This window comes from Xenopus tropicalis, chromosome 2, assembly GCF_000004195.4.
Source record: "Xenopus tropicalis strain Nigerian chromosome 2, UCB_Xtro_10.0, whole genome shotgun sequence".
Taxonomy (NCBI): domain Eukaryota; kingdom Metazoa; phylum Chordata; class Amphibia; order Anura; family Pipidae; genus Xenopus; species Xenopus tropicalis.
In genome coordinates, this window is record NC_030678.2 from 73,817,904 (window position 1) to 73,842,763 (window position 24,860).

The 24,860-nt window shown below is 40.9% G+C and overlaps 1 protein-coding gene across 2 annotated transcripts in view; it reads left to right on the plus strand.

The window, feature by feature from the left end:
• The window catches only part of srgap2 (SLIT-ROBO Rho GTPase activating protein 2), a 108,133-nt gene that overhangs the window by 4,726 nt on the left and 78,547 nt on the right, over window positions 1-24,860 (plus strand). The gene's annotated exons all lie outside the window — the stretch shown is intronic.

Sequence of the window (24,860 nt, forward strand, 5' to 3'; positions counted from 1 at the left end):
ACTGTATTGTTCAGCAAGCGCTTGCAGTATTTCCATCCCCTTCCCCCCCCCCAACACACACCCCGCTTTACAATCATAAGTGTTTTTGTTTCCTCTCAATGTAATATTAAGCAAATAGGACTACAGCCTTGTGTGTATAAATATATAGGGAGGGCATATTTTCATCTATTTTTATACTGTGATGAATATGTTATTCATGAATAACCGTTTAATAACTTGAATAAACTTGGCTGGTGGTGATTCTTAAACTCAAGAGGTGATGCAAGTGCAGCTCTGTAAGGAGATGTTAAGAATGGCTGACGTCATCCCTCGTACCATTATGGAGATATTATTAGTTAACTGTCTGTTTCCCTGTGAACGTGGATTGGAAATATAAATGGACATCCTAGATGCAGAGGGTACATGAGGTGTGGTTTAGAACATGTTGGAGAGTGCTCTTGCTTCTGACGTCAACATTAGGGTGCTGTTCTGTTTTTTCTTGTTCATGCAACAATGTTGGACATTACACATATTTATAAAGAACCTAACATTTTCCATGAGGTAAAAAGAGCGCTGCTTGATGGAGAAAACCATTTTAATCATTAACATACCACATGAATTCCAGCCTTGTGATTTTTCTGAGATCACTTATGTTTTGCTGTGGTACATTTCCTTAAAATATTAAAATTAAATTTACAAGTACACCGAATCCCACATTGAGCTGAATACGAGGATTTGGATTTGGCTGAATCCTGAGTGCCTAGCTAAACCAAATACAAACCCTCAAACCCCTAGTCAACTGAAGGTGACAATTTTTTGAGAGTGATTTTGTAAATTTGCTATGCAGATTAGGGGTTCGATTTGATTTGGTATCCAGTTGAATCTCTTGTGCATTAGGCATTTTGCTGAGTATTAAAAGAACAGACAAAGATAACCGTGCAGTGTTCTGATGACTTATGTAAAAGGTATGCAATGGTAAATCCATTTTTCAACATTGCTGTAGCTACACTGAGGTATTCCCATTTAGTTATATTTTGCTGCATCAATGTGATCCTGAAGAGCACTACAGGGGAGAGCAAAACACCTCTCAGTGCTTTTATCTGAGCTCATGTTTTGGGAGTGTGTGTACAGACATCCTGGTATTCTTTAGGAGGGTCTGTTATTGGCTTAAAGGGCACCTATTGTATGAGAATTGTTTTCTACACTTCAGAGGGGGGAATATTCTTTTCTCCATCTGCCTGTGGACTGTGTGGACTCTGCTAGCCTGCACCTATAGCAGGGATATAATTGGTGCCCTTCAAGATTGCCACAGACTGGCTTCTTTGAAGGGTCCGAGCTGGCAGTTTATTGTATGTATGTATGTATGTATAACTTTATTTATAAAGCGCCACAAGGGTATGCAGCACTGTACAATATACAAAATGACACACAGGGAGAAAAAGTGTTATAATACATACAATAGATAAGTATAAATACACAGGGAATAAGTGCCATGCGGTATGAGGCATAGTAGGACGGAGGTCCCTGCCCCGTAGAGCTTACAGACTTAGTGGTTGGGTAACATACAGGAACAAATTGAAAGGTAAGAGTGCACTAGGTATGGTCATTTGCCGTTAAGTGCAGGACTGGGCAAAATAATGTTATTGGCCCATTTATGATACCTGCCCAATTGATATCTGGCCGAAAAGTATTCAAATAGTATTGTGCAGGTTAAACAATCCTGTTAGGCGAGGACTGCATCAGTGCATTGATGCAGGCCTTTCTCCCTATAGGCCACTATAACAAACCAGTTGTTGGCCTGGGGCTTAATCATCAGATGAGCGCGATTTGGCCCAGCTTGTGAGTGATACATTTAGGTAAAGATTTGCTGTTTTTCTTGCTGTGCATGCTCAGCTTTAGTGGGTTTCATTCACTGACTTGGAAGAATATTTTAATATTACAAAATACTTTACGTAGAAGCAAGCTGCAGACAAATACAATCTGTTGGTATTTGTTTGTTTGTTCATTAAATCATTCATTCAGTGCATAGCTGGTAAGTCAATACACTTGGGGGCAATAAATGTGTAATGATAGTTTAAATTTTTACATTTAAAGAGTTCCTCTAGGGATGTGAGCAGAAAGAAAATCCAAATACTATCATTTTGTCCACTCAGAGGTTTAAAGGGGTACTATACCCTTTGTTTAAGTAAAGCTGAACTGAAGCTACCCCATGTTTAGTCCTTGTGTGGTAGATCAGTGCTGTCCAACTTCTGTGGTACCGAGGGACGGAATTTTTCCGGCCTACATGGTGGAGGGACTATAATGGAAGCCAGTTTTGACCGCTCCCCTTATTGAAACCACACCCATGTTATCGCATGGCCATAGTCATATTAACGGTGATAATGCAGCAAAAACCTGCCATACTCTGCCTTCCCTACCATGCCTGTGTCTGCCATACTCTGCCTGCCCTATGCTGCGTGTGTGCTATACTCTGCCTTCCCTACCCTGCCTCTGTGTGCCATACTCTGTCTACCCTATCTTGCCTGTGTGTGCCATACTCAGCCTGCCCTACCCTGCCTGTGTGGCACACACAGGCAGCATACAGTGACACAATGCTGGCACTGCTCCTACAGTTTGCACAATAACTATATTAAAAGGTATGAACAACACAGGGGATTACATTTTTAAACAATACAGGGGGTTTACAGCCTGAATCTGAGGTGTGAACCATGCAGGGGGCCAGTGCTGATACCATTTAAAGCTTACACAAAGGTAAGCTATCAAAGCAGCCAGTCAGGTGGGGGGCCACACAGAAGGTGCCCGCGGGCCACGAGTTGGACAGCACTGTGGTAGATAAATTGATTACCAGTATTACCGCCTCTCTTTCTTCTTTGTTGTAAATGTTTGGGGAAAGTAATAATTGGGGGTAAGTAATACTATTATTATTAAAAGTATGGAATACTAGTTGGAAAAAAAAACATTCTGGTAATAGATTTGTTTTCTTTTGATATATAATCTTTTATGCTAAGTTAACACCAAATTTATGTAAATGCATACAAAAAATGTTATGTGGGCTGCAGCAGGTCAAGTATTAGCCGCATCATTGCTATGCATTTTTGCCCAAACTGGAGTAGGTTTAATTCACCTGTAAAGCTCAAGAGGTATTAAAAAAAATTTAGAATATACGTAGAAAGTGAGGGCTTGTTAAACAATGGATATACTGCCCTTTTTAAATTGCACTAAATAAAAAAAATCACATGTTGCACCTTGTTGACCAGGGATTGACGCAAGCAAGTCTTGTACATGATGGCTAACTAGCATGCATGCATTTTAGCAAAGGGATGAACTTGATGGAAATGTCTTCATTCTCAGCTACAATGTCCTAGTGTATGTTACACTTAAATTAATGTGTCTCAATGAACATGGAAAAACAAAATATCTGTTTCTGTTTTATTCATTTCTGTGAAAGAGGGCTTCATGCATCAGTTTGAGCACAGATAAAATTCACCCTTTTTCTTGAATTCCTGCTTATTAAATGTCAGAAGGAACAGGCTATAAAGCTGTCAGTCTTGGCTGTCCTAGCAAATGCCCATATGTACAAACCATTACATAATAACATTGATTCATATTTGTAAAGATTCAGATATTTATATAGTTTTCATAACTTCTATTGCATAGTGTGAAAAGTGGCGTTACTTTTTTAGTACATATTTAGATGGAACTAACGTTTCCATTCATATCAACACAAAAGTAAATTTAAAACGGCTACACTAATGTTTCTTAATCTTTTTATTTCCCAGGACCCAATTAGTTGCAGATTAAGCTCCACAACCAAAATTGGTTTTGAACCAATTATGTATTCTGCTTTTATTACATTTTTTTTATTGAAAGAAAAAAATCTAATTTTTAATCGTCACAAAAAATGGTGATTAAAACAATAAGGTTTTTGTTATACTTTTGAGCTAATCGGGGCAAATAGGAAAATCAAAGCTACTTCATGTTTTGTGCTTGCATGATAGCTAATTAGATTATCTATCATGTAAGTAGACTAGAGTAAAGGTGGCCACACACGTGGCGATTTGCGATCTTTCGTGTGACCATCGGTCGCACAAAAGATCGTACAATCAGCCACAAACCGTTCAGGGCTGAAACGGCAGATAAGGAGGTAGAAACAATAGGATTTCTACCCCCTTCTGCCGATTCAGCGCTGAAGGCAGATTTTAGTCAGGCGCCTTCTATGGCGCCCGATCAAAATCTTTTAACTGGCCCGATTGGCGACCGATATCAGCAGCTTCCTGCGATATCGGTCGACTCGCCGACTTGCCATACACGCACTGAATATCGTACGAAACGAGGTTTCATGCGATATTATCGGTGCGTGTATGGCCAGCTTAAGATGATTCTTTCTGCTTCTATTGTTTGTTTAGCTGCTGAAATGACAAAACCATTGTGTTATTTTTTTGTCCCTTGTTTTTTTAAAAAAAAATAAAAAATCATCTTTGGCACAAGACCTATTGAAGCCTGATGGAAACGGCTTATACTACCCGTTTTTGAATCCCTGAGCTACACGGTTCTGAATCAGTGGTATTCATTGCATTCAGACTCATCCAGCTCAAATGGTGGAAGGTAAAAAACCTGCATGTCCCCTGTTTATTTAGAAAGAGACAGGAATTGTAACCAGGATGGTAATTTACCCAATCTTTTGGCTGGGTTTTTAAATTGTTGAGAAATACTGTTTTCCTTGGTGATATTCCCAGCACCACCTGCCACCCCATAACCCCTCCTTTCAAGGAAACTTCAAAGAGCCTAATTTTTTACAGAAGATGAGGGGTTTGGATAATATGAATAAGCTTCTCTTTATGGGGTTTGTTGTAGTGTCTTGACACCTGGAGGACATCTTTTTATGTTCATTTTTGTAACACTTATTAAGATGAAAAGAAATATCTTTACAGGCCTGTGAACCATTATATTCTTCTGTCTTGTTAATTAGTTTTTTTTGTCATTTTTGGGGGTTGTGTACATGAGAGGGGCTTGTATTTTAATGTGCATTTTTCATGCTTAGTAAGTTTCTGACATAATTGTTGCTGCATTATTTAGTGATAAAATAAAGACTCTGCTCCCAAAATGCATTGAAAAAGGGTGAGTCTTTTTTGGCATCTAATATGTTGAAATAATACTATTACACCCAATTTTAGGATGTTTCCAGCCACACCCAAAATCATGAACACTGCTTCCCATTCAGATTCTGATGGTTAGGGTGTAGGCTTGCTACTGACTGATGTATGCACTAATAAATACTACACATCTCTCTGCCTTTTTTATCTCTCATTCAGCAATGTTTATTTTTGCAGTGAAACCTGTTATTTAATTTCATAGTGTTATATTAAGAGTTATGATTTACTTGTTGGGTAATGTACCGTAATACAAGTTTTAACATTTTCCCAAGGCCTAGAAACCGGTGTCATTTACTGGTCACCTGTTTGGCAAAAAAAAAAAAAAAACCCCAAAAACATTTAATTGGTTGCTATAGGTTATAGGTTTGTTCTGGGAGTTTGTTAGTAGTTGGAAATAGCCATTAAATGGTCCCTAAGGTGTGTATTTATGTTGCTGGGGGTTGCTGTGCTATCCACGGGGGTGGAGGAGGCGGCATATGGATTTAAGGGTGTGTCTTAATATGACATAATATAATTCTTTAACATATGAATGATGGTTGATATCCCTGCAGCAACCATTGTGATAAAATGGGTGTGGCTTAAAATGGGGGATTGGCCAACACTGGCTTCCATTAGCGGCCCTCCACCTTGTATGCGAGAGAAATTCCAGCCCTCGGCACCGCAGAAGTTGGACAGTACTGCTCTATATCATCCACAGTAATACCACATTGTATGAATGGGGTGGTAGGGTGCAGAAGTCGATGTGCCCATATATTCAATACGTTACCTTTTTTACATTACATAAGTCAGTTTAGCAAGAGTAGTATTTTCGGCTTCAGCAGATTATGGAGTTTTTGTTTAAAATGTTTTGTTAAACCGTTATAGCTAAATTAAAGTTGATATGTTGCTCCTTCATGAGCACCAACACATGTTTTCACTATAGCAAATCAAGTCCAAAAATGAAATTGACAATTTGCTACATATACCAGTGATCAAGCAAAGTTATATGAAAGTTAAGAGCCACACAGACTTCTAGGAGCCAGTGAGTTTTTTTTCCCCCCCTTTGAAAAGCTATAACTGTTGCCTGTGTGTACAAAAAGAGGGTGAATAAAATATGGCAATGGCTTGTGTATTCCAGGGCCCTGCTGGTTTTATATTTGGTTTCATTGTTACAATATATCCAGACCATCATTATGAGAATCTAGTTGCATAATTTCTTTTAATACTCGTATTGGAAGTCCCCACACTCTTTTGTCACCAGTTGGCACTTTCTTTTTCCTTTTTTTTTTTTTTACTAAATCTACACATTTAATACATCCTTCATTAAACTATTCTCTGCTTCTTAATTATCCTTTCTCTTAAGCCAGACAGAGCATCCTCGCAGCTGCTTAGTTCTTCATTCAATAGAGCACATTTTACTAATAAAAGCCCTGAAAATGGGTTATGATTTATTTATTTTGGCACTTTGCCTAAATAGCTGCATCCATTGCTTTTCCTTCTTTCACACAATTCCCCTTTACCTTTTTTTTTTTTTTTTTAAATATCATTTAGCTCATTCTTGGTAAAGTGGCTTTAGAAATACTTGGGCAGAAAAAAGGCAAGGGTTATGTCTCATTTATATAGCAAAGTACCAGTCTTCTGTTTAAGCCATAAATTAAAACTTTTTTTTTCACCACTTCATGGTGCTATAGCAATACTGTAAATCAGTCAAAGTTTGTGCCCATTTTTGAATTTCTGACTTGGAGGCAAGTTTTGGAAGCATAAAGACAATGTGTACTGCTAAACAGTAGTCTGCCAGTCCATATTGGGCTACTAATTGACCAATCTGAGTTCTTACTGGTCACCTACTTGAAAAGAGTTTGTGCTTGTTTGCTCCCCAGCTTTTTTTTCATTGAAACATTGCTCACGGGTAAATAAGGTTGGGGATCTCTGCTGTAAATAGATGAATAAAGAAGATGCTACCTATTGCTAAATGGATAATGTGCAATGGATGCTGATATTGTATGGCACTGTTCTTAATCTAAATATACATTTCTTACTGCAAATGTAATCACCTCTGATTATGAATTTCCCTGGGGCATGTTTTTACTACTTAGCAAGACTGCTTTTTTTGGGGGGTAGGGGTTAAAACCCTTATGTTTACGTGTGTGTGTGTGTGTGCAGATAGAAGTACTCAAACTCCTTAGTTTATTCTAAATGTATTTTAAAAATAATTTATATACCACTCGAAATAGGCACCCCCCAGAGATTTTAATTGCTTATCGGAGCAATGGCCCATGGTCTCAGGTAAGAGATTATAATCACTGGGGGAGGTATCTGATGTTTTGGGGACCCTCAATGATTATGCGTTTCCTTCTCCTTAAAGGAGACATATCCTATAAAAATTAAGAATGTACCAGTGAATTATACTCCTCTAGATATAGAAGGATTGTGCTAAAAAAAGTTGTGTTTCAGGCTGATTTATTGAGAAATTCCACCAAAACCCCACTAGCCTCGACCATCTGTTCCACTTCCTGCTGGCTGAATTCTCAGGATGAGCTGGGGAGCCGGCGGCCCTCCGTACCCTGCACTGTGGGATAGGAACCAATCAGCAGCAAGGCTTACCTGATAGGGAACTAAAGCCTGTCTTTGCTTGTGTGACTGCAGGGCTGTGATTGGCTCTCCCCCTCCTACTGTGCTTCTGGCAGGGACCGTTAGAACACGCCCACTCTTCATTTCACACTGGACGGAGAAGTGATACGATCTATAGGGAGCTCCAATAAAGGGGCCATTGTTACAGATAGGATTAATGTTTAGCCCAAAGGGAAACCAGCACCGTATGTTATTCATAATTGCCTACAGGGTTAGGGTTTTCCCATTTATCCAATATATCCCCTTTAAAGCTGTTGAAAGAAAACAATACTAGCTTAATTAACATCAAGCAAACTGTACTGTCCTATTTAAAAAAAAAAAAAAAAATCAAAACTTAAAAATTGCTTGTTAAAACAGAGCACTGGGAAATTACATTGCTGTAATAGTAGTAGCTACTTGTCATGGCCAGGAACACACAAAAATATCCCGCCATGGATAAGGATTGCAATTCAGTACTGCTTCTTGAAGTTGGCTGCACACTGATTCATTTTGGTTGTTTGGTTGGCCAGTCTATGCCTGGAAGTTATGAAAATCCTATTTGTCTGTTGGAACAGAAAACCTTGTTAGCCAATGCCAACTATTTTGTTGTTTCTGTTCTACTCGGTGAGAAGGGCTTAATTTTTTTGGTTCTCTGCCTAAGCCATTCAGTTTTTCTACATTACAAACAATCATATCAGTGAAATTTGTCTGTCTTCCCGTGGAACAAGTGAGTGGGTTCGCAAAGGGAATTACCCCATTACTGATTTCTCTGTTCTCGCCAAAACGCAAATCAGGTATGTCTTTTGGGAAGATTACGTGGCAACAAGGTGTTGGCACACTGGTTAACTTACCGACTTCTTAAAGTTAGGCCTGAATTTTGTGTGTGCAACTTAATTTACCTATGACACATCAAAGTAGGATTTGGAAGTACTATTAGGCAGAGCCTCAGTGTTCCTGACTGACACTATACAGCACTATATGTATGATGAGCTGTCTGCCTTTTGCATGGGAGCAGACCTGGTCATTTGCCAGTTTATACATAGTGCAGGCAAGAATTACCTACTAAGCATGTGCAGTTTTAGACTTGAAACTAATGTCCTCTTTACTTTGACTGTATGTTTTCATATGTTGCTGTCTGTTTAAGGTAATACACCAAGAGGATGAGTTCTGTGTGAAAATCTGAACTCATTTCCAAGTTGCAGCTGTATATTCTGTTTTATGCGGAGTCTCAATTACTCATGCAATTACTTGCATCTTGTATAGCATTTGGCACAATAGGGTATAGTGTACATTTTGTGAATGTGACTTGAGCTATCAAAGTCTCATCTCCCATATGTTGACTGGGTAGCAGATCATTGAATTTCTGCTGCCAAAGCACCTTTAGGCTTAAGTTACGTTGGCGCCAATAGGTAGTGCTTTCGACGCTGAGGGATAAAAGTGAGATTGACATTAGATTTGCTCCCCTCAGAGGTCATTGCTGATATCTAGAATGCTCCATGGTGGTCTGAAATGCCATTATCTTGTATGCACTGCTTTTTAAATCCATAGCATATAAGCAAGCTTCAATAAACTGCAAGCAAAAGTGGCAAATAAGGCGACCTTGTGTAGTTTGTAGGACTCTCTTAGTTAAATTACTACTGCAAACTTGACCAAAACCAAACTCCACAACCTTTGATGTGTAAGTTTCAAACACACTGTCTGATGTTTGTTAACTAGTTTTGCTTTCTCACTGGTCACATTGTTTATCTCTGAAGAAATTGTATTGACAAATCTGCGTTAAATTTTTTTTTTTTCACTACAGTATTTATTATGAATATTTACACATATTAGCACCCACATATTCCACAGAGTTACAATAAATGGCTATATAAACTGAACATACAGGAAAAAATCAATCAAAATCAATTAACTGATACAAGCGCTTAAAATGGCCCTGTCCAAAGAAGTTATTTTGGGGATCAAATAACCACCAGTAACTTGTAGTAATGAAAATAATAATGTCACAGCTACAAAATGGCTGAAAATACTTTGCCATAGGGGATACAGAGGATTGAGAATTTGCATACAAAAGCAGTTTTTCTGGGTTTTTTTTTGTAGCTGTGAAAAAAGACACCATGTATCATTGCCTTAAGTGCAAAGTAGGCAGCAGCTACCATTTGTACCATGTAGTTTTGGTTTTATTGACTTTTTCTAAAAAAGAAAACATTATATGCCTTGTGTGGTGTTACTTTTTTCTCCTGTTCTGAGGCATATAATATTAGTTTGTAAAAGAATGTTGTTCTTTGTTCTCTGCATATTTCCATATTCATTGTTCCTCAGGCAAATTACCATAAGAAGCTAATACATGTAACTGGATAAAAGTGCCATGCACTGTCCCCTAATGAGTATTGAAATGTTAAACTTTTACCTTAAGCTTTCCTAGAAATCTGATACAGTGAAATGAATCCCACCTTCCGGTAAAGACTCATTTTGACATTGAACCTTTTGTCTGTAAACCAATTCTTTATCAAAGGGAGCTAAGTTCATAGTAAGGGAGGGTAAAGAGGGAGATTAACCCCTGAGATAACCACTTAGCTCTACATTTAGCCATAGACTGTCAGTTGGATCAAGGGAGGAACCTTTTCCTGCACGTGTTATACATACCAAGCTGTTTGAACATATTCCAGTGCTGAGTTTGCTCTATATGCTTCGCATTTGGCTTTGGTATGAGGATCCCACCCAATACAAAGACTCTGAAATTCCAAACATTGCCAAGAACTAACATTTAAATTGCATTTTGGCATCTGTACGTGCCTGCATGTGATTAGAAAGAATTTTGCAGAAGCATAGTTTGGAATTTAGTTTTTGTCCTTCATAAAACATAGTTTCTGTTGTACCTAGTAAATTGGGAGAAAATAGACCCAGACATAGGATATAGGCATTTTGCGTGTTTTATGGCAGTGGCACACTGGGAGATTATTCGCCCGTGATAAATCTTGACTTTTATTTTCCATTAAGTGAGAGAGTTGCTGAACAAATAGTAAAATAATTTAAAAAACTCCAATAATAAAAAATGAAAACCAATTGCAAATTCTCAGAATATCACTCTTTACATCATACCAACAGTTAACTCTAAGGTGAACAACCCCTTTAACAGAATCTGCCATCACAACATCACTCAGAAGGGCATTTCACAACCTCACTGCCCTCACCATGAAAAACCACCGACACTGCTTCAAATGAAAGTTCTGTACTTCTAATCTAAATCAGGTTATATTTATGTGAAGGGGATGGGGGGTGTTTGGGGTGGGGTGGGGTGGGGGGGAGTGTGTGCGGATGGGGGGGTGTTTGGGGTGGGGTGGGGGGGGTGTGTGCGGATGGGGGGGTGTTTGGGGTGGGGTGGGGGGGGTGTGTGCGGATGGGGGGGTGTTTGGGGTGGGGTGGGGGGGGTGTGTGCGGATGGGGGGTGTTTGGGGTGGGGTGGGGGTTATATTTATGTGAAGGGGATGGGGGGTGTTTGGGGTGGGGTGGGGGGTTGTGTGCGGATGGGGGGGTGTTTGGGGTGGGGTGGGGTGGGGGGGTGTGTGCGGATGGGGGGTGTTTGGGGTGGGGTGGGGTGGGGGGGTGTGTGCGGATGGGGGGTGTTTGGGGTGGGGTGGGGTGGGGGGGTGTGTGCGGATGGGGGGGTGTTTGGGGTGGGGTGGGGTGGGGGGGTGTGTGCGGATGGGGGGTGTTTGGGGTGGGGTGGGTGTGTGCGGATGGGGGGTGTTTGGGGTGGGGTGGGGGGGTGTGTGCGGATGGGGGGGTGTTTGGGGTGGGGTGGGGGGGTGTGTGCGGATGGGGGGTGTTTGGGGTGGGGTGGGTGTGTGCGGATGGGGGGGTGTTTGGGGTGGGGTGGGGGGGTGTGTGCGGATGGGGGGGTGTTTGGGGTGGGGTGGGGGGGTGTGTGCGGATGGGGGGTGGGGGGGCTGCGTGCGGATGGGGGGGTGTTTGGGGTGGCGGGGGGGGTGCGGGTGGCGGGTGTTTGGGGTGGTCACCTAATCATGCATGGGGAAAAAAAAATACCGTCAAATACCGTGATACCGATATCATTTTGAAAAATACCGTGATATAAATTTTTGGTCATACCGCCCAGCACTACTTCACATATACATATTTTGACACCCTGCTTGTGCACTTGCATGAAGTAGCAGATGTGAGCATGCTGGCATTTTTCTACCTGCATTACTATACAGGCGGAGAGACAGCGATGTGTACTAACCTTAAGGTGGCATAGGCGCCGTGAAACTGAGGACCATATGTACTAGCCAATATGATCCCTGATCCGATGGAAAATTAAATCTGCCCAATTGAGATCTGGCCAATTTTAGGCTAGATATCGGTGGGGTAGGCCCGTTGGGGGGGTGCACGTAAACGGCCAGATAAGATTGTTTTCAAATAGTACACTACAAATAATGACCTTTTAGCTTTATGGTGTTTGTTTTTTTTGTTTGTTTTTTTTTAGCATTTTAAAAACCATTTATTTAGCACTGACTGATTGAATTGGAAAATCCAAAAGGATAGTTATATTAAAGGAACAGTAACACCAAAAAATAAAAGAGCTTTAAAGTAATAAAAATATAATGCACTGTTGCCCTGCACCGCTAAAATTGGTGTGTTTGCTACAGTAACACTACTATAATTTATATAATAAGCCAGCGTTTTTCAACCGCTGTTCTAGTGTGCCGCGAGATGTTGCCTGGTGTGCCGTAGGCAGGGCCGCAATTTTTACTTTCAAAGGGGGCCCTGTCATTGGTTGCGCCCCGTGTGTACGGGTGACGTCAGTACGCACGGGGCGCAACGTTATAAAAGGGCCTGTGTGCGGTCGCGTGTAGGCAGAAGTGCAGAGGCGGCGCGCGTGAGGGGAAGATGCTGCTGAAGCCGCCGAAGAGCAGAAGTAAAATGCTGCTGGGCACCAATGTATTAGGGGGGGCCACGGGGCACACTGACTTATGGGGGCACTGCTGCTGGGCACCAATGTACTAGGGGGGCTGGCTCTTGGCACCAATGTACTGGGGGGCACTGCTGCTGGGCACCAATGTACTAGGGGGGCACTGCTGCTGGGCACCAATGTACTAGGGGGGCACTGCTCTTGGCACCAATGTACTAGGGGGCACTGCTGCTGGGCACCAATGTACTAGGGGGGCACTGCTCTTGGCACCAATGTACTAGGGGGCACTGCTGCTGGGCACCAATGTACTAGGGGGGCACTGCTGCTGGGCACCAATGTACTAGGGGGGCACTGCTCTTGGCACCAATGTACTAGGGGGCACTGCTGCTGGGCACCAATGTACTAGGGGGGCACTGCTGCTGGGCACCAATGTACTAGGGGGCACTGCTCTTGGCACCAATGTACTAGGGGGGCACTGCTGCTGGGCACCAGTGTACTAGGGGGGCACTGCTCTTGGCACCAATGTACTAGGGGGGCACTGCTGCTGGGCACCAATGTACTAGGGGGCACTGCTCTTGGCACCAATGTACTAGGGGGGCACTGCTGCTGGGCACCAGTGTACTAGGGGGGCACTGCTGCTGGGCACAGAGTTAAATTTTTTAACATTTTCTAATGGTGGTGTGCCTCGTGATTTTTTTCATAAAACAAGTGTGCCACGGGGCACACTGACTTATGGGGGCACTGCTGCTGGGCACCAATGTACTAGGGGGGCTGGCTCTTGGCACCAATGTACTGGGGGGCACTGCTGCTGGGCACCAATGTACTAGGGGGGCACTGCTCTTGGCACCAATGTACTAGGGGGGCACTGCTGCTGGGCACCAATGTACTAGGGGGGCACTGCTCTTGGCACCAATGTGCTAGGGGGGCACTGCTGCTGGGCACCAATGTACTAGGGGGGCACTGCTCTTGGCACCAATGTACTAGGGGGGCACTGCTGCTGGGCACCAATGTACTAGGGGGGCACTGCTGCTGGGCACCAATGTACTAGGGGGGCACTGCTGCTGGGCACCAGTGTACTAGGGGGGCACTGCTCTTGGCACCAATGTACTAGGGGGGCACTGCTGCTGGGCACCAATGTACTAGGGGGCACTGCTCTTGGCACCAATGTACTAGGGGGGCACTGCTGCTGGGCACCAGTGTACTAGGGGGGCACTGCTGCTGGGCACAGAGTTAAATTTTTTAACATTTTCTAATGGTGGTGTGCCTCGTGATTTTTTTCATAAAACAAGTGTGCCTTTGCCCAAAAAAGGTTGAAAAACACTGTAATAAGCTGCTGTGTAGCCCTGGGGGCAGCCATTCAAGCTGGAGAAAAGGCACAGGTTACATAGCAGATAACAGATAAGTTCTGTAGAATACAATAGTGTTTTAGTTGTTATCTGCTATGTGCCTGTGCCTTTTCTCCTTTGAATGGCTGCCCCCATGGCTACACAGCAGCTTATTTATATAAATTATAGTAGACTTTCTGAAGTAAACACACAACTTTTACCAGTGCAGGGCAGCAGCACATTATATTTTAGTTACTTTTATACACTTTGATTTTTTGGTGTTACTGTTCCTTTAACTATGCTATTTATCAAAGCTTTTCTTACAGTCAGAATTTTTTTTAACTCATTGATGCATTTATCAAAGAGACCTATGTCCATCTGTCAGAATGTGATAAGGCTGATGAGAATGATGTATAATGTCTGTAATGGCACTCTATAAATAAATCATAACTAAAGCATAATAATGCTTCAGGATTTACCACTTAAATGTTCACTTAATGATACAGTTTGATACATTAAGCTTTACTCTTCAGTCCATAATATTAATGTCAGAGAGCATCAATATGAATCAATTACAGTTTGGAGTTTGCCAAACTTATACAGGTAAATATGAGGAGAAAATGTAAACTAAAGCATAACTCAGGTGGTCATAAATTTATAGTACAGGTATAGGACCCATTATCCAGAATGCTCGGGACCAAGGGTATTCCGGATAAGGGGTCTTTCCGTAATTTGGATCTCAATACCTTAAGTCTACTACAAAATCAATAAAACATTAATTAAACCCAATGGGATTGTTTTGCATCCAATAAGGATTAATTATATCTTAGTTGGAATCAATTACAAGGTTCTGTTTTATTTCTACATAGAAAAAGGAAATCAGTTTTAAAACTCTGAATTATTTGATTAAAATGGAGTCTATGGGAGTCGGGCATTCCGTAATTCGGAGCTTTCTGGATAATGGGTTTCCGGATAAGGGGTCGGATACCTGTATTGTTCTTTGCCTGTTATCTAGAAATGCCTGTGTCATGATGCACAGTGGAACTACATTTTAGCTTTACTAATAAACAAGTTATAGTTGTTCACATGTGTCTTCATTCCAACATAACAGAACAAATCAGAAATGTTTGTGCAGTAATTCTCAATCCTTGCAGTTGCTTTAACCAAGGAGTGTAATTTGCCCTGAACTCTTTTCTTACAAACAGGATACCCCATACATGGCTGCACATTGCGGGATGGCAGACGCGGCGGCGCAATTTTGCATAAATCGCCGAAAAAGACTTGCGAGTATTTTTCGGCGATTTCCCGAAATCGCCCCGCCGCGTGTGCCATCCCGCTGGCGACTTACATGTTCGCCGGTGGGATGGCAGGGGAAGGCAACTCGGGGAGATTAGTCGCCCGCGAACAGGGAGTTTTGCCGTGGGCGACTAATCTCCCCGTGTGCCAGAGCCCTAAAGCACACCATTCTCTGGCATTCTTTATATTATGTAAGATTGTAACAGACCCAGTAAAAACTAGTAGTGGTCAAAACCATTCCAACTACAACAGCAGGGAAAACACCCCATGTGCCTTAGACCTAATACTAATATAACCCTAGTGTGCTGCCAGACGACCTTGTAGAACATTAATAAGGATGCATATGAAAGAGAGACTACAATTGACAAGCAAGCAATTTATCACTTATGCATTTGGTGTGTTTTAACAAAATTCAAGTAACACAGTTAGCATTCATTTATAGGCTAACCACCTTTTCTTCTGCAATCTTGTTTATCTTGCGCCTAGTTTTACCAGTGGGACATCAAAGGGATCATTTAGATCCGCAAGTGTAGTGAACAATTTTGAGTCCAGTGCAATGTTTTTTTTCCCTAATTCCAACTTAATAGTGGTTAAAAGAGAGGGGTTGCACCTGGCGCAGTTGTTTGATATGCCAAAATGTAACTGTGAGTGCATTCAATGCCAGATTTCCATGCAAGTGACATCTGCGGCCGATTCTTTCACCACAAGTGTCCTGTGCTTATTGACACTGGGTGCGAAGATCAGGAGGTAACAGTATCTCAAGAGTTCCCCGGCATGAATAGGCATAGAAGCTCTCAATTGGAAAAAGAAGGCACGAAGGGCAAAGTGGCACCAAGCTCAACTATACAGAAGTAGCTGTAGTTAATGAATGTGGTTTAACATGCAACTCACTGCAGGGAAAAGTGGGAGTGGGACTGTGCTTGCCGTAGTAAATGGCTCGTCATGTAATGTTGATTATAATTTAGGGCCTTTCTAAAGACATGTCAGTGCTACAAGTAATTACTACACTTTCTTTGCCCATTTGGCAAGTGTTTGCCTGCAGATTAGCGATGCACTGATCTGGGTGAAACTACCAGATTCTCTGCAAAAGATTTTGCCTAATATGGACCAGAATCCAACACCTATATCCCATATTAATATTTGTGAAAAATAAAAATGTGCATAATCTTTTAGTCTGAAGGCTTCGTTTTTAGCTCATTTGAATGCCATTGATTGACAAATCCAACTCCCGCAAAATTGTAGGGACAAAATCCCTACTGCAGGCACAGTAGCAGAAATCATGCAAGGCATGCAAGCAACAGGCTTGGCATTAAGAAAGCACCAAATATATATAATCTTTGATTATAGTGCTATACAAGTGATGGAAGCTGTCCTTCAGCAGTGACCAAACTCACTCACCAGTGCACCCCTTCATGATTAATGTTCTGCTGAATTCTTGCTATCCGTCTAGCTACTAAAGGCATAGAAACCTGCTATAGGTACTCTGCGTTGAATGTATACGATCACTGTGTAAATAATAGTTATGAGTAATGTAAATTTATCTTTGAAACCTTAATAAGGGCAATGGCTCACATAGCGATTCTGGGTGTTTTGCTGCCTGGGCAATTAATAATGGGCAGGAACAAAATGCTCACAATTGCTCCCCATTGATTGAAACAGCAATCACCTGACACATGAATGAATCCATGATTAAAGGCGATTGCTTTTCAAATCAGTGGGGAGCAATTTTGTTGTATTTACATGGCGTTATTAATTACCCGGGCAATAAAAAGCCAAAAATCACAATGTGTGCCTAGTAAGTACGATGGCCTTTTTTTTTTTTTAAGGGGGGAAGAAAAGGAACCCTTCTTATTGTCTGTCTGCCTGTATAGGGAAAATGCCTTTCTTGGCGAAATTCTTCTGTTGATGCTGCAGTGAATGGTAGCCTGTGTCAAACTGGGAGGAGTTTGGACTGGTAACCCTGTATTGCTAACCACTGGGAAAACACCACAGGGGTGAAATTGCCCAGCAGGTTGTCAGGTAGCCATGGAGATGACTTATATAGAGGCTTCTTGTTGGCTTTGTCCGTGTGACAGCTGTTGACCTTTTGAAGTAGAAAGGCCAGTAGGTCAAATGTTCCACTGCTGCTAAAGAGGTCAAAGTGGTGGGGGTATAAAATATTTCTTAAGCATACAACTTTGTGTAGGTGACAAGTTTATACAACACAGCAGAGTTTTGCAAAGCTATAAGGGCTCAATTACCTCTTCAAGTGCAGTTAGCAAAGTGCAATTTTGAGCACAATTGCCATGTCTTTTCCCACAATGCAGCTGGCAGGAAGAACTGAGCTAGGATGAGTGCAACTATACAGAAGTGCAAGGATCACATTTAAATGCAAGTACCAATAAGGAAAGTGGTTTCACGGTCATCTGACGCATATCACGCGCACAGACCACAACTGCACATATGGAGAAAAATAAGCCCTATAGTAAAAGCAGGAAATCTGAAAACATGTATGAACTGTAACAGATGCTCTGGATTGAGATGTTAGCTAGTGATATGCGTGTTAAGTCAAACCCTGCAAAATGGATCTGTAGGTTCGGTTTAAAATGTGAGTGACTGCTGCAGGTTCAGGTTGGGTCTCAGTCAGACTGGCTAAATACACTTCTCCTCTGCCCACGAAGACTCCCTCTTCTGGAACCAAAGGCATGTACAGAAGCAGGGTATGGAGTGTGAAGCCTTGTGTACAGGTTCTGCAATGGCAGCATTTTCTGGGTTAGGGTCAGGTGTGGGTTAAGGTTTTCCTGACCCGCACATCGCTAATGCCAAGCCTCATGTGGCATGCAAGGCTATAACCCCCACATGTAATTAAAGGAACAAAGTGTTGAAACCCGGCGTTATCACAGATATTATACATGTATGAAATCAGAAATGTCCTGCAAGCAACCGCAGTGGTGTCTCAAAGATTCTCAGGTCAACAAAAACTGAATGGCTGCAGTTTGCAATTACTCTGTCAATCATTCCATGGTATAAGTTAGGACACTGTTAATATTCATGTAAAAAAATAAGGGGGGGGCAAACAAGATGAGGGTAATTTTTCATAGAGCAGGACAGTGGAATGCAGTGTGTTGCCAGGTTGCATACGTTAGCATGTTTGTATTGGCAAGATGCAATGCTGGAGCTGTGTCTGGGGAACCCTCCTGTCCAAAAATGATTTCTCTCTAACATCTTTGCGCCTAGCAGTGATTCAAGTAAACCAGTATATTTATACCTTTTGAAAGGTCTAAAGCAGTGTTTCCCACAATGGATCCCACAGCAGTGGGTGGGAGCTGAAGGCCAATTACTGATTTTTTGGTTGAATGTCTATTTGCTGTCCTACATACTCCCAAAGCATAGCTTTAATGTTGATTATGTTGAGGTGTGGGCCAATGCTTATTTTCTGCCCCAGATTTGGAATAGCAAAGGTTTTGATAAATCTGTCACCTCATTGTATGTATGTATGTATATTTTTATTTATAAAGCGCTACTTATGTACGCAGTGCTGTACAGTAGAATACATTAATACACAGGGGGTTAATAAGATAGATAAATACAAAGTATAACAATAAATACAAATACATACAAGATACAGTTACAGTTGCAATAAGGGGGGGGTAAGTTGGTTGATGAGAACGGGGAAAAAGCTGAAATTTTGAACTCTTATTTTTCATCTGTCTATACATCTGAGGAGCCAGATAATGAAGGCTTCCCTTGTAATATGCCCAGTTCTAGTAATTTAGCTACTGGCGCATGGGTCACTCGGGAGGAAATTCAAAAGAGACTTGAACATGTAAAGGTAAACAAAGGTCTAGGGCCGGATGGGATTCATCCCAGGGTATTATATGAGCTGAGCGCTGTGATTGCCAAACCTCTTCACATAATTTTTCAGGATTCATTGAGGTCTGGCATGGTGCCAAGAGACTGGCGGATTGCTAATGTGGTGCCGTTATTTAAAAAGGGATCCCGTTCTCAGCCTGAAAACTATAGGCCTGTTAGTCTGACATCAGTAGTAGGAAAACTTTTGGAAGGGGTAATAAGGGATAGGGTACTTGAATACATTGCAGTTCACAATACTATTAGTTTGTGCCAGCATGGTTTTATGCGTAACAGATCTTGCCAGACTAATTTAGTCGCCTTTTATGAGGAGGTGAGCAGGAACCTTGATGCTGGAATGGCAGTTGATGTCATCTACTTGGACTTTGCTAAAGCGTTTGATACAGTACCTCACAGAAGGTTAATGATCAAATTAAGGAATATTGGCCTAGAACATAATATTTGTAATTGGATAGAGAACTGGCTGAAGGATAGAGTACAAAGAGTGGTGGTAAATGGAACATTTTCTAATTGGACCAGTGTGGTTAGTGGAGTACCGCAGGGGTCAGTCCTTGGGCCTTTGCTTTTTAACTTGTTTATTAATGACCTGGAGGTGGGCATAGACAGTACTGTTTCTATTTTTGCTGATGACACTAAATTGTGCAAAACTATAAGTTCCATGCAGGATGCTGCCGCTTTGCAGAGCGATTTGACAAAATTAGATAACTGGGCAGCAAACTGGAAAATGAGGTTCAATGTTGATAAGTGCAAAGTTATGCACTTTGGTAGAAATAATATAAACGCAAACTATCTACTGAATGGTAGTGTGTTGGGGGTTTCCTTAATGGAGAAGGATCTAGGGGTTTTTGTTGATAACAAGTTGTCTAATGCCAGGCAGTGTCATTCTGTGGCTACTAAAGCAAATAAAGTGCTGTCTTGTATAAAAAAGGGCATTGACTCAAGGGATGAGAACATAATTTTGCCCCTTTATAGGTCCCTGGTAAGGCCTCACCTTGAGTATGCGGTGCAGTTTTGGGCTCCAGTCCTTAAGAAGGATATTAATGAGCTGGAGAAAGTGCAAAGACGTGCAACTAAACTGGTTAAGGGGATGGAAGATTTAAGCTATGAGGTTAGACTGTCGAGGTTGGGGTTGTTTTCTCTGGAAAAGAGGCGCTTGCGAGGGGACATGATTACTCTGTACAAGTACATTAGAGGGGATTATAGGCAGTTGGGGGATGTTCTTTTTTCCCATAAAAACAATCAACGCACCAGAGGTCACCCCTTTAGATTAGAGGAAAGGAGCTTCCATTTGAAGCAGCGTAGGTGGTTTTTCACGGTGAGGGCAGTGAGGTTATGGAATGCCCTTCCTAGAGATGTGGTAATGGCAGATTCTGTTAATGCCTTTAAGAGGGGCCTAGATGAGTTCTTGATCAATCAGAATATCCAAGGCTATTGTGATACTAATATCTACAGTTAGTACTAGTGGTTGTATTTATAGTTTATGTATGTGAGTGTATAGATTGGTAGGTGTGGGTTGTGTGTGCTGGGTTTACTTGGATGGGTTGAACTTGATGGACACTGGTCTTTTTTCAACCCTATGTAACTATGTAACTATGTAAGGTAAGAGTCAAAGACACAAGAGGATGGAGGTCCCTGCCCCGTAGAGCTTACAATCTATATTGTGAGCCAAAAGTAGCCCTGACCAAATGTTGACTTTCAAAGGGAAGTCCATCAATCACTGTTTTAGTGGGTACATTTCAGCCATCCACCCTTGGATTTTTCTTAACCCACACTATTTTAATAAATACATATAGTGACCACTACAGATATGGGACCTGTTATCCTGAATGCTCAAGAAATGGCGTTTTCCAGATGAGGGAACTTTCTGTGAGTTGGATCACCACATCTTAAGTCTGCTAAAAATCATTTAAACATTAATTAAATCCATTTGGATTGTTTTGCCTCCAATAAGGATTCATTATATCTTGGGATCAAATACAAGGTACTGTTTTATTATTACAGAAAAAAAGAAACTGTAAATGATATCCTTATTAGTGATGTCATCAGTTTTAATCAGAGCTAAGTGATGTCATTTCTGTCACATGACTCACTTAAACTTGTATATTATAAAGTACCCCCTATTGTAAAATATGAGAATATTTGAAGGGTGCTTTTATATGGTCATGGAACTCCTCAGTGATTTATAACATCCCTATATTTTACAATAGGGGGTACTTTATTCACTATGTAATGGAGTCTATGGCAGATGGAGCTTTCTGGATAACAAGTTTCCAGATAATGGATCCCTGTACTTTCTATCTCCATTATTCTTTTTGATGAAGGTTCTAGAATTAGCAGTTTGCCCTTACCTCTGAACAGTGAAAAGGACAGTGAAAATCTTCTGCTTTTTTTGTTTTAAATTAAGAAAAAGTTTTCCCCAAAGCTTAGTGAGCTACTCCTGTAACTTTTTAATTTTTTAAAGATACCCCTCAGAATTACTGTCTAATTGGGATTAATTATTTTTATTTAGGAGTAAAATATTTTTAAAAGCATCATGAAAATATGAAGACAGGTGCCATGTTAGACTGTATGTGGACAGAGCACCATTTTGTTTAGATGCTGCTCCCAGTACTCTGTGCCCATGTTTCAGGTGATCGAGTTTGTTTTGCTTGTGTAAGATTTTGCAGTGTCTACACATTACTGGATGGAGATATGGGACAGGCCCTGCATTCTGTTTTATTTTGTGTATTCTGCATTTTCCCTATTATCTGATGACAATAGCTGGAATTAAGTGACAGCTACAGCACTGTGCTGGCAGCTTTGCTCCAACTTCCCTCTGTAAATGGCTTTATGTCTGCTTGTTACAGCTTACCCCCAGTCCCTAACCCACTGTTCTACCCATCCTGCCTCCTTATTTTTCTCTTTTAGCATACTAAAAAAGTATGCCCTGATTAAGGTAACTTTGGCTTTTGAACTTACTTTTTGGCAGCAATGAAAAACTGCATCATATATACAGTATATAAGAGGGTATAGTACCATGGAGTGGGCAGAAGTGAGAGTAAATTCAAATCTTAAGAACTGTATGCTGTCATTCTTTCTCATTCAATAGTTTCCAGTGACTTCCGCTATTTCCATCTCGCCATGGAATGAAAAAGACCAATATTGTTACTCCTTACTTTTGACATTGAGATTATTTTCTTACAACAGATAAAAGCCTACAGTTTTTCTTTGATTTCTCAATAAAGCAATGCAAAGACTGCTTATCTTGTGAAAGGAAATGTACAATAAGTATAATTTCATGAAAAATGGTGGACTTCGTTTTTCCTCAGTATTTTTTTTATGAAACCCTTGAAAAATGTCAGCTGTTTCAGCTTCTGCTATGCTTTCCCCTACGATTTTATTTCCTTCCTAAACAGGGAACTGATTTTTTTTTTTTTGGTAGTGGTCTGTTCTGTTCTCTGCTCAGCTTGTAATTTAAGATAAATTCATTCCAATCCTCTTAATGTTTACAGTGCCTTAAGGGCTTTTTGTGCATGACTCTACTTACCAGTCTATGTTTAATTCGCAGTCAGATGAATATATTTAATGGAGCTGGGCCATAGCATACACCTTTTGACCTTTTAAATGTCAGAGATACCAGAGTTTAAGATTTCTTGCAAAAAAAGGGAACTAAAGCACTATAGTACAGATACACACTTATCAGTCCTCTGCATCTTCCTTTAGCCTGTGAACAAAGGGGGGCTTTATTGCCTGCAGGAAATCTCCTCTCCCATAGGCAATGAAGCACCACCCCCCCGTTTTACACCTTACAAGTATACATTTTTTGTATGGAAGACATCTGATAATCCTTTCTTCAGCTTATGTTTCTATGCAAGCGGAGAAAACACCTAGGGGCAAATTCATGAAAAAGCGAGTTTGAATCCCGAATGGGACAAATTCTGATTGGATACAATAATTTCTGAAGATCGCAAATATCACGAATATGCTTATGAAAAAATCGCATTGGTCACAATAATATAGTATAGGCGATCCAAAAGTCACAAAATATTCGTACCGCACGATTGTAAACAGCGGGAAAACCTTTCCGATTTTTTCGCGCAAAAGTACGAAAAAGTTGCGCAAGCGTTGTAAAAGTCGGCGAAAATACGCTTGGAGCGTTCGTGGATTAGTAAATCTACCCCGTAATGTGCCACTAGCCTTATCCTTCCTCATCAATGTCTAAGGTGGGGTCTATTTTCTCTCATGCCACTGGTGTGTTCAGGTCATGTGTACCTGTACAGGTATGGGCTTAGGTAAAGGTGGTGGCCTAAACAAACTTTTCCCATCTCAGTGGGTTGCCATTGTTTTATATTAACAAGAATGTGCTGGGTTTTTTTTTTTAACCAATTACCATTTAGTGCTGTGTCCTGTCATACATTTCACTTAATTTTATTCTGTCCAAGTGTTCTTCTGTTACAAAACCTTTACTATCTTCTTAGGCTTTCATTAATAGATAGACAGTGTTATTATTGTGTATGTTCTCAATCCCCTAATTTGCGTGTGTAAATTTGTGTGTCTGGAACCATTATTATTGTGATAGGGTTGTGGTCCAAAGTAATGGTGGCCATACATGCACAGATATTATGATTTTATGTTTGGTACGATAATCGGTAAGTGTATGCTGGGAGATGAGGTGACCGATGTTGGCACAGGCCTTGGATATCGGTCGTCTTCTCGATCGGGACAGTTGGAAAATTTTGATCGGATGCATGATAGGCTGCTGAGCACCAACGTTCAATCTGGAAGAGGAACTCAGAGTTGAATCAAGATTCTGTGCTGGTATCTGAACTTGTTTAAAAAACATGTTTAATTATATACAGACCTGTTATCCAGATTGCTAAAGACCTTGGGTTTTTCAGATAAGGGTTGTTTCCATAATTTGAATTTTCATATTTTAAGTCTGCTAAAAAATAATTTTAACATTAATAAACCCAATAGGATTATTTTGCTTCCAATTGATATCTCAGTGGGGACCAAGTACAAAGAATGGTTTTATTATTACAGACAAAAAACATTTAAATTAATTATTAATTCAATTAATTAAAAAAAAATTAAATTGGAGTATATGCCTTCCTGTAATTTGGAGATTTCTGCATAACTGGTTTCTGTGTAATGGATTCTATACCGGTACTCTAAGTTTTAACTTAGTTGGTGCTGTGTGCATTGCTAAATTCTAAGCTTGAAAGAACTTCTGGTGCCCATTTATTCTATGGCTTCATAACATTTTTGTACAGCCTTCTCTGGCTCACAATAGAATGGCCTTGATCTTGAGTGCAAAGTGAAAATGGAGCCCAAGCTTATACTAGCATGGTAAAAAGCTTTATGGATAACAGGTTTTTGGATAAGGGATACCATACATTTCCCATTGCTATTGGCAGAGAAACACCATGTTTGACCTTGCTGTAACAAGTTGATTCTTGTCCTGTCCACATTTTATATGTGGGCACACAAAGCAAATAAATAAATTGTGCTTGTGAAGTCCTTGATATCCGACATCCGTGTCTGCATTTGATGCCTGTGTTTCCTGCTGTATCAACTCTCTGTGACCTTCAGCAGAAGCACAAAACTTGCACGGATATGTGGCTAAAATTTCTTTGTAGACCACAATTATTGGTTCCACATTATGTTCTAATAGGGAATGGCATTTTGACATAGATGGATTTTAAAAATTGCTTTGCATATCTTCCACAAGTATATTTCTATTGTATTATTTTACCATGGGCCATGCACACCAACCCAGCC